The following is a 10643-nucleotide window of genomic DNA, read 5'->3' on the forward strand; positions in this document are numbered from 1 at the left end:
AGGGACTCGTTGAACCCAGGGGCTGCCGTCCCTGCTGTTGGACTTGCCTGCTTAGTATAGTCTGTGGCTGTGATGATATTTTATTGTTCATCCGAACCTGTGATCGGATAGACCCTTCTGTTGTTAGACCGTATGCCTCTCTTCTGTCCATGGAAACTATTTGTAATGTTAAAGACTGTTTTGATTTGCCAAGCGTATGGAACCCTAATAAAAATTAATAAAAACTCCACTGGACTTGGACGATAGTGTGGCCTCCTGGTGGATATAATGAATGGGAATCGAGGCGGCCCAGGGCAGGCACCATAAACGGATGGCCCACAGAGCCTGATCTAGCTGACGCATGTGTTGTGTTTGCCCATACCAGGCCGTGTGTGTGTTTAAAGAACCACCTGACAGTATAGATATATCATATATAATATTATGTCATGAATACATTATATATCATTATTAACAGGTATAATTCACTTTATTTGTCTTGTATAAAATTACTTGGTGGCCACAACTGGAACCTGGGTCCTCTTCACAAAAACCTGATGTGACTCTTAACTAGATAATCAATGAATTCTTGGCAGGGATGGTTAGCCTGCAGACAAAATCATAAATTTACTTAAAACATTATGAGTTTTTTTATGTTTAAGTGTTGTGATATAGTTAATGTGTGACACAAGACAACTCTTGTTCCAGTGTGGCTCAGAGATGCCAAAAAGTTGGACACCCCTGTGAGAGAATTGGCAAACATGGTGTGTTTCCAGAGGTTGGGGAGAGAGAGCTGTAGGTCTTAGATATGGCATCGAAGGTGGCCTTGGCGAGGTTGTCCAGGGTGGGAGTGCAGCCCCTGGCCACGGTGTACCAGTCGTTGACACTGGGCATCAGCAGCCGCTTCTTGGGTTTGGGGGCTGAGATGATGCCAAGGCCTCTGGGTGCAGGGATGAGGCGCACCAGCACAGAGCCACAGTGTTGGTCACCTTGCAAGGGATGGTATGCGACTTGCCTCAGTGCAGAGGGACAGTAGCTTGGCCAGGATGATGGCCCCATGGATGGCAGTGGCTACTTCCTTAGGGTACTTAATATTCAGATCAACTTGTCCATTATAGTTCCCAGTGGTGACAAGTGCCTTGAACAGGGTCCTGTAGCCTGAGTGGCTGCTTTTGCATGGCCATAATCTTTAAAACCTCATTCCTGAAGGATATTCCCAAGAAAAAGTCAGTGATCTCAGATTCCTGATGGGCAGGGAGAAGAGATAGATTTCCTGCAGGGACCTGACCTTCATGTCCTCAACCAGGCTGCCCAGCTTGATGACAGGGATTCACGCCTTGTCCTTGGCCTTACCTCTCTGCAAGCCACAGCCTCAGCCCTGTCAAATCCCCACAGAAGCCACCGTGGCCTCCTGTTCCAGGACCCTCCCATAGCACCGGCATCATCTGCTATGTGGTGTTTCCCAGGAAAATAACCAACTAACTAGCAATATTTTTTTAATTATATAAAAATCTAGCCCTGGCTGGTGTAGCTCAGTGGATTGAGCGCGGGCCTGTGAACCACGCAATCACGGTTCGATTCCCAGTCAGGGCACATGCCTGGGTTGCAGGCCAGTTCCCAGCAGGGGCCATTTCCAGCAGGGGATGCACAAGAAGCAACCATACATTGATGTTTCTCTTCCTCTCTCCTTCCCTTCCCCTCTAAAGATAAATAAATAAATATTTTAAAAAATTATATAAAAAATCTGGTTAGTTTTTCAATGAAGCTATAAGATCTGGCTTGGCTGGAATAGAGAATTCTCCCATGGTGAGCTAAGGTTGATTACAGGTACCCTTATCAGTCCTGAGTGGCAAAGCAGAGGCTGCCCTTGCCTCCGGAGAACTCGCCTCCCATCCCCACAGTTGCTGCTTGATTGGGCTCTGCAGAAATGCAGGAGAGAACAGATAGAAGCTTTGGGATGAGGAAGAACTGGGTTTGAATCTTAGCTTTACCACCAGCTTTGTCAATGTGGGCAAATTACTTTTCTAAGTCTTCATTTCCTCCCGTGTAAAATGGAAACGTGCTACTTTACCTCATGGTTGCTGGAAAGAGTATTAAATGACTTAGCATGCCCAGCACCCCGAAAAAGAGCTGTGTACTTGCCTAGGAGAATTGCTACACACATGAGCCATTATTGTACTTTCCAGTTGCCATGTGTCATAGGTGAACTGATACCAGTTCTTTAGAGTCACACATGCTGTAAAAGTAAATAAACACTTCTGTGACTCAGGACAGCAAGGGGACTTGTGTCAGGGTTTCCCATGCTTCTGTTTTTGTATCCCCTTAGAGACAATACAGTAGAAACTGAACTCTTAATGGAGATCTTGTCTAAAGAGAGAAGAATCCTATAATTTAGTTCATACTAGGTAAACACCTGGTGCTCTTTTGACTGCGTCATGATTTTGTAATTTTGGATCCAAACTCCTGAAGTTTCTGTTGCCTCGTTCCCATCCCAACTACATTCAAAGTCAGGTTGATGATAATAACCCTGTGCACCGAGGGCATTCCGAGTCTTCATGGAAGAAAAGGTACAGAAATGGGAGCACTCCCTCAGTTAATATATTTTCTTAATATATTTGTGGTTAATTCTAGTGTTTGTTGGGCTTGCATCGTTGCTGAGGGCAGCAGTTAATCAGCACTCTGTGCTCAAAGACCCATTGAAATTTCAAGGGGCTTCCCCATGTTATTACATTCAGTTGGCATCTTTTCTCTCTGTTTGGCTGTTGACATCTCCCTGAAGGTTGCAGCACACATTTGGCTGACACACCAGGTGGGGGGCAGGGGCTTCCTGGTTATTATATATATACGGCTGAGACATGCAGGTTTTTCCGCCTATTTTTCTATTTCCTGCAAAGATGGGTGGATATTTCACTTTAACGCATACTCTTGCCTCAAAATAGTAAAGGGCAGCAATTCAGTAATTGCTTCTCATACTTTGTGAAGTTGTCTGGGAAACTCTCCTGAGTCCCAGTGAAGAGCTTCTCAGAAAGAAGAAGGTGGCAAGATGGCTAGAAGATGTGAAGGTCATTCTGGAACTAGAGGGAGAAAATTGACCTGAAATATGACAAAGTTGTGATTAGCTCATTATAGTGTTCAAAAACTATGTTTTCAAGTGTTCTCTTAACCCTCCCCCCAACCCCTTACCTTGGATGAGTGACTGCCCTTTTTAGGATAAACATTCCCTGAACAGAAGACATGAGAAAAGAGAACAGTATTTTTAGAGCCCTATTTTTTAGAAAAATTTGTAACTAGAAGTATAGGTCCACCTCTGGAACTTGACATTGGGCCCCATCCCGGATTCTGGTTCCAGGTGACTACTCAGGATCCCTTCTCATTCCTTTTTTCATCTGATACTGTGGGGTGGGGGGTGCGGTGAAGCGAAAGAGGGAAGGAGGTGAAGAGAGGAAGTCCAAGTATGAAGAAAATGAAATTTCTCTGTATGTTATCAATATTGTTGTCCAAATCACCAAAAGAATAGTGGTGTATTTGAATTGAAGGAAATATTTAGGTTGAGCCATCTGAAATTGACAGTATTTCAATTGTACAAAAAAGGCGATTTTATGTAATTCAACCGAATACAATTATTACATTTTTTGCTAGAATTTCTACAGCTCCCCTGACTGGGCATATAGAGTAATTTAAAGAGACAGAAATGTTTTGGCATCTAGTTTTTTCACATACTTTGTTAGAATATACACGTATTTTGGATTTCATGATCCATTTTTATAAAATCAGTTATCGCATCAAATCTCACGGTAAAGGAGACTGAAAGGCAAGATGAGTGTGAGGATGGCTGAAGCCAGCAGAGTCCTGTCAGCCCATTCATCTGGGGGTATGCATGGCTGACCGGGTTGGCTGCGAGGTACCAGAAGTGCATTTTTACCTTTGCAGACATCGCGTCTGTTTTGAAAATAAGAAATGGATGTGGAAAGATGAAAAGCGATCCACGTGGACCTGATTTATTATGACCTTTTTTTTATGGTAGGTTGAACCTTGCTGAAAATTGTGAAGTTTGCTCAGCTAGGCACTTCCCCTCCTATATTTTCTGGGTCAGAATGCTTCTATGACTACTGTAATGTTTTGGGGAAGAAACAAATCCACTTAGTTAAGAAAAATTAAAAGTCTCTAGGAAGGCCTGGGAATAGTACAATGAGCAGGCCTTTGGTGGTGGTGGTGGTGGGGTATGTGTGTTTGTGTTTGTTTCGTGGGAGAGATTTGTTCAGAATGAAAGAGACAGATGCTTCCTTCACTTGCTTGTTTCCTGGTTTTCAAAGCCTTTTTTTGTTGTTGTTTTATTTTAAGATTGGGTGCCTTTTCGATCGGTCGGTGAAGGCGTGGAGAGCCTGCAGGGGCACACGCCTGCCTCTGTAACTTGCTCTTCCTGGCATAACATCAAGTGGAAGTGCAAAGCGCCGCAGCTGCTCTGAGCAGAGCCCACTTCCCTCCACTCACAGAGAACACGGAGCAGTTATACCGACATCAGTCAGGGGAAACCCACAGGCCGAACTCACACCGTTGAAGCAGGTGCATGAGTGAGCATTCCCCCACAGGCCCACGTGGTTCAATGGTACCTCGGCTTCTTGCCCACAGATGTCAGTTATGATGGCTGTTTGGGGCTGTGCCCTCCTCACAGAGGCCAGGCCAAGCCAGCGGTACTTATGGGACAGAGAAAGTCTAGCTCCTGGCATCTCAGCTGATTTACTGAGACTAGGGGTAACTGCAGACGTTACTGTTTCTGTGTGTGTATATAAACATGTACATTGATAATATATCAAATACATGTATTTGATATATGTATGTGTGTATGTGTATACATGTATATGTATATGGGTATATACACACATCCATATGGATGTATATGGATGTAGGTGCACACACCTACACATATGCATACCCATGTGTGCACGCATGCACACACACACATTTAAAGCAAAACTCAAGTGGGCCATGAGGTAAAGAGAGAGTATGAATATTTAAGACATTCTTAAATGTCTGGCAGTAAGGTGAAGGTTCTGATTTAAAAAAAACACCACACACCTCATTCTAAATGGAACCACTCTGATATACTTTAAACATGTGTTAGTTCCTCAAGCTGGTTATACGTATTATGGTTATGAGTATCCACTTTGATCTAATGTTTCAAAATGTTATACATATTATTTATATTTTAATGTGTGGACAATCTTTGTCTAAGTAGTGCAGAGTGAAACAACACACCTTCAACCATTAAAACTGGCTAAGTTTGAGAATAAATATATCTCGTGTTAGTATAGGTACAAGAAAAAACATTCTACTTGGGGGGCATTTTATGTATTATCTGGAGATTATTTTGCAACATTGTCAACCCTTGATCCATGTGGGGGTTAGTGATACTGAACCCCCAAAACCCCACACAGACAAAAGCCCACATTTAACTTTTGACTCCCCTCAAAATTATTTGCTGATAGCTTACTGTTGATTGGAAGTTGTACCAATAAGAAAAACAGTCAATTAACACATATTTTGTTGCCGATATATATATATATATTGTTGCTGATGTGTGTGTGTGTGTGTATATATATATATTACATACTGTATTCTTACAATAAATTAAGCTGGTAAAAAGAAAATGTTATTAAGAAAATTATGAGAAAGAAAAAATGCACTTACAGTATTGAACAACATCCACATGTCAGGGGAACCAAGCAGTTCAAACTCATATTGTTCCAGGGTCAACTATATGTAAGACCAAAAGCCATAAAATGTGCACATTCCTAGTTCTGGCAACAGAGCTCCCAGGAATAGTCATCCTAAGCCTAGGATTGAACATGTGTAAAAATATTTTACTACCAGAATGCTTTATCACAAACTTATTTTAATGTACTTTGTTATAAATGTCTAAATGATGTTAGGGTAGCTAAATAAATTATAGTAGAAATATACAATAAAACACCAAATGAGGCATTAACACAATGTTATAGATTTTTGTATGATCCTATTTTTTGAAAAAAATACCTCCATTGCATGTATATATGAATGTGTAGGTATTGGAAATATTTGGAAGACAAAAATTATGATCTCTAGGTGATTTGAGAGTAATTAAATGTATTTATTTTGCCTGTCCTTAATAATTTTCTAATATTTATTTGTATTACCTGCATATTAAATACAACAGAGGGCAGTCATAGAAGTAGCACTATAAGTGTAAAAGTTATCTAGAAAGATCTGTGAAGAGTAGGAAGGGAAAGAACTTCATTTTTTCTCTAGATGACTGTGGAGCAGATGTCAGAGACTCCTGACTGATTAATTCAACAGTATATGTATGTCCATGTGTGCCAAGCACTGTGCAAGGCTCTGTGTGTTGCTGTGTGTTTTTCACATGGCAAATGGATGGATCATTTCTATTGGATACGTTGGTGTAGGTGGCTTTACTCACAGAGTTAGTACTGTTATGAACACTGTGATACAGACATGTAAACATTAAGAATAAACAGTAACCTTTTCCTTTATACTTTTGCCTGTGTGTTTTATCCACTCCATGCTTGCTCACATGGTTAAACTTTTCCTGCCATGTGGATTGTTGGCAACTTCAGATGTCTGGAGAGCCAAAAGCAGATAGGAGAATCATTGGGAGAACTTGACACCATTCATGAAAACTTTAAAGAACACTAAAAAGCTTATCGGCCAGAGCTTTGAAAAATCTGACCTCTCCTTATTTTGTAGGTTTTTGGCTTTGAAACTCAATCTGGGTTTAATGTTCAGCAGGTGTCCTGTGGGGAGCTAGGAGAGGATTTGAAGGGTGGGAGATTAGTGTAATGCATTCAGTGTCCGTCCATCTGGAATGTTGAGACAGTGGTGGATATAAATAGGAGGTTTAGATTAGGGATGTCTGAGCAGAGGGGGATCAGGATTCAGGCAGACTGGGAGATACTCATCTAGAAGCTTAAATGCTCCTGAGTCGCAAGAATCTACCCGAAGGGCAGTCTTCTGATGTCCAGTCTCTGCTTCATCACACTCATCCTTGAAGAGTAGCTTCTGTGTGGCCTCTCATACTGGTGCATGAAGTTAGAAATTAAAAATTCCAGCCTAAACCTCCCAGGGCTCGACAATGAGACAACTTTGCATGCTTTCAGCTATAAAAATAACGAAGATTCTTGAGAAGAAGCGTTTGTTTTGGATGACTACCAATTTGCTAAATGTGTATGTGTGTGTCTGGGGGAATCATTATGACTTCTTGAACTTGGTTCATTTCTTTCCCATTGGTGAAGAGAAGAAGTTAAACTTTGGGTTGGGTTCTGTGTCCCTTGTCCAATGAATCAGGAGAGTTAGCTCCATCCGTTTACTCGACTGCAGTTTTTCTGTGATACTGTGGGAAAATGTGTTGTAGTCACTTACTCTTTTTTTCTTTTTTATCTGTGTCTCCTACTAAAACAGATATGGTGCCATTAACTGACTGCCTTGGGATAGTTTGAAGTATAAAGGGGTGGGGGTAGCTATTCCTGCGACAAGCCCAGAGTAATAGAATAAATCAATAATTCAAGGAATCACTTGCCTTTAAAAAAAGGGAAAAAAAGATTTGTAAATAGAATAAGATTGAGAAAAACATGTCTTTAGGCAAGCTAATCTAATCACATACAGAAGGAAGCCTGTTTTCTTACTTGCTGGATCATTTCTACTTTATATTCTCACAGGGAACAATATATTAAGTACTGTATTTAGAAATATTTGTTGAATCCTGCTGTCTGATTTTGGCAAATCCCTAGGAAGAAAAGATCTTTCTTGGACTGCTCAAACCTTTCTGAGAGGACACAGGCATTTCCCAGGGAGGCTGGCTTCCCACTGCGGGAAACGCTGGTGCGAGAGGTAACGCTGTTAGAATTTCTATTTCAGGGACATTTAGTTTTCTTCAGGTGTTTGAAGTGGCCACAGCTGATCTTGTATCTCAGGATCTGAAGAAACCCAAAGTGTGTGCTAATCTTTCCGTATGCTGATGTCATTTCCTTTCGCAGGGTGCCCAAGCCCCTCATCCTGTGAAAGCAGCAGGCTGAGCTCATCAGGACTGAAATATCCAGCGTCTGAAGGGAAGATGGGGGGTGATTGAAAGAGAGGGGATTATGGAGTAAAGTGTCCATTGGTTAATGCTTTTTTCTCATATGGAATACTGAAACCTTGATGATTTGGCAGAATCTTACTAATTTTGTATAAATGTGATCATCACATGGCACTGCTTGAAAAATTGATATTTCTGATGAAAATACAGATGAAATATTTTGTAAATAATGGTATTGTCTCTTTCTGTTGAAGTGTGCACTAAGATAAAAGTGCACTGCCACGAGGAAATAAATTCCTTTATTTTAACTTTCTCAGCATATATCTGGGTAAATTGTTTTCATAGATGCTGCTATTTAAGGGCTGACGTCACAGCCTTGTCCACTGGTTCCTTAAATGTGAAATAGACATATCTGACTAAATTCTTGTGCTCTTTTTTCGCTTGTAAGTTTGAGAAGCTATTTAATCTACGATTTTTATCTCTAGAAAGGAGATAAGAGCCCTGCACTCAGAGGTTTTAAAAATAAACTTTACCGTAGAAGAGTTTTAGTGTAGCAGACAAGTTGCAGTGATGGGGAGAGTGTATTCATACAGCTGTCACCTGGTTTCCCTCACGGTTACCAACTACCTTCCCATGGAATGTTTGTCTAAACTAAGGAGCTGACGTGAGTTCTTTATTATTAACCAAACTCTCAGTTTATTTGGATTTCGCTAGTTTCCCCCTCATGCCCTTTCTCTGTTCCAGGGTTCTCATCGTGGTTCTCAACCACATTGCATTTGGTTGTCATGCCTATTTAGACCCTTCTCATCTGTTTCTCAGACTTGTTTTTGAGGACTTTGACAGTTTTGAGGATTACTGGGTAGTGTTGTATAGATGTCGTCCCTCATTTGGGATTGATCTGATATTTTTCTCGTGATTAGACTGAGTTACAGGTTTTTGAGAGGAAGACCACAAAGTTGAATTACCATGCTCAATATGTCATATCGAGGATATATGCCATCCACATGGCTTGTCACTGTGGCTGTTGACCTTGGCCACCTGGCTGAAGTCACGTTTGCCAGGTTTCCCCGCTGGAAAGTCACTCTCCCGCGTCCCTCTTTTCATACTGTCCTTTTTGGAAGAGAGTGACTAGGCACAGCTTCTAGGGTTGTTTTTAAGGTATAAATGAAATTATAAAGATCTTAACACAGAACCTGGTGGTTAGAAAACAGTCATTAAATGTCAGTTAACTGCTCCCATAGCTGTCGCTCTCACACTCATCCTCATCATTACATAAAAGCCAGGAGCCTTTAGAGCTTCTTCCTTGTAGACACAGAGTGCTCAGTCATGTACTGTTGATCAAAACATTTTTTAAAAATGAGTGCTCACAAACCTCTCAAGGGAGATGACTGTACCTTAAAATGCCTTGTAGGTTGGAGGTCTGACCAGGCTGTACCACTGTGAGGTTGTGCTAACTCATGACCGTCACCATCTGGTCCTAGTTCAAGGGATGGTGTCAGTCATCGAGGACGCACCTGAGGGGTGGGGATGCTGGGCCAGGAGGGCTGCCTGGTCTTGGGCGTGAAAGGGAGAAAGACGGCACTTCAGGAGCCAGCCTACATGAGAGCGAGATCCGTTTTCCCCTCTTGTTCAGGTTTGGTAGCTTGTAGGTAGAATTTAGAGTTCTTAGGATAAATTGTCTCAGCAGTTCTCTGTAAAATGAGGGCCGTGTTCTGCGACCTGAAGTGCTTCAGAGCCCGTGCAGTTGTTGCTAGAGCAGGTCTCTGAGCCTAGAGAACAGCGTTGGGAGTACTGTGTAACCATGTCTGTTGGAATGAGTAAGAACAGCTGGTTTCTTGTACAGATACTGTTTGGCATGAATTTTTTATTTAAGTTTCTCCATGTATCTAGTAAACAGTAAGCAGTATTCTAACATTACTAAAAGCCTCCCAAGTCTCCTTCCAATAAATTTCCTTTACTCCGCCCACTTAAAAGTTCAGGGTAGGGGAACGGGCTAATGTACCAGACAAGGAATGCTAGGAAGTATTCCCAAGCTAGAAAAAATAAGGTTCTACTTCTATGTATTCTTTCTTATTTGACCTTCAGCTTCCCTCTTGATAACATGTTTTTGGACTGATTCTTGAGAAAGCAAGATTTATGCAGGCGTTCTTTTGCTGTTCTGTATGTACTAAATAAAGAGACTTATTCATATTAAAATGGAATACCCTGACCCTGAGTACTCAATGGTAAGAAAATTTGTACCTTCACTAATGGTAGGTAAGATGGAATATTCTTTTGGTTCTCTTTAAAGGACTAGCAAGGAAATTCTTTCCACATATCCTTGTGAATTTCTGTCTTAACAAGCTTATTTAAGACTGGGTACTCCTTTCCTACCCTGTAGAGAGCCCTGGAAGCACTTGAGGCACAACGATGGTAACATTTGTTCACTTATTCTGTTGTTTTTGTTGTTAACAGCAGAAAGAAAGTTTTTACTTAACCTACCCAGCTATGAACTGTCATAGATACACTGCCCAGTCTCTGTTGTTTTGTTAAGCGGAAGTCAAGTTCCCTGTCCTAGGGGCTAGGAATATAAAGTAAGAGTAAGGTGGGATCCCTAGAC

At 41.4% G+C, this 10643-nt stretch overlaps 1 pseudogene; it reads right to left on the minus strand.

Annotated features, from left to right (window-relative positions):
• Positions 1–485: 485 nt before the first annotated feature.
• On the minus strand, positions 486–1672 carry LOC118981225 (40S ribosomal protein S2-like; annotated as a pseudogene).
• Positions 1673–10643: the final 8971 nt, after the last annotated feature.

This window comes from Sturnira hondurensis, unplaced genomic scaffold, assembly GCF_014824575.4.
Source record: "Sturnira hondurensis isolate 20B ecotype Veracruz unplaced genomic scaffold, ASM1482457v3 Scaffold0023817, whole genome shotgun sequence".
NCBI classification, from domain to species: domain Eukaryota; kingdom Metazoa; phylum Chordata; class Mammalia; order Chiroptera; family Phyllostomidae; genus Sturnira; species Sturnira hondurensis.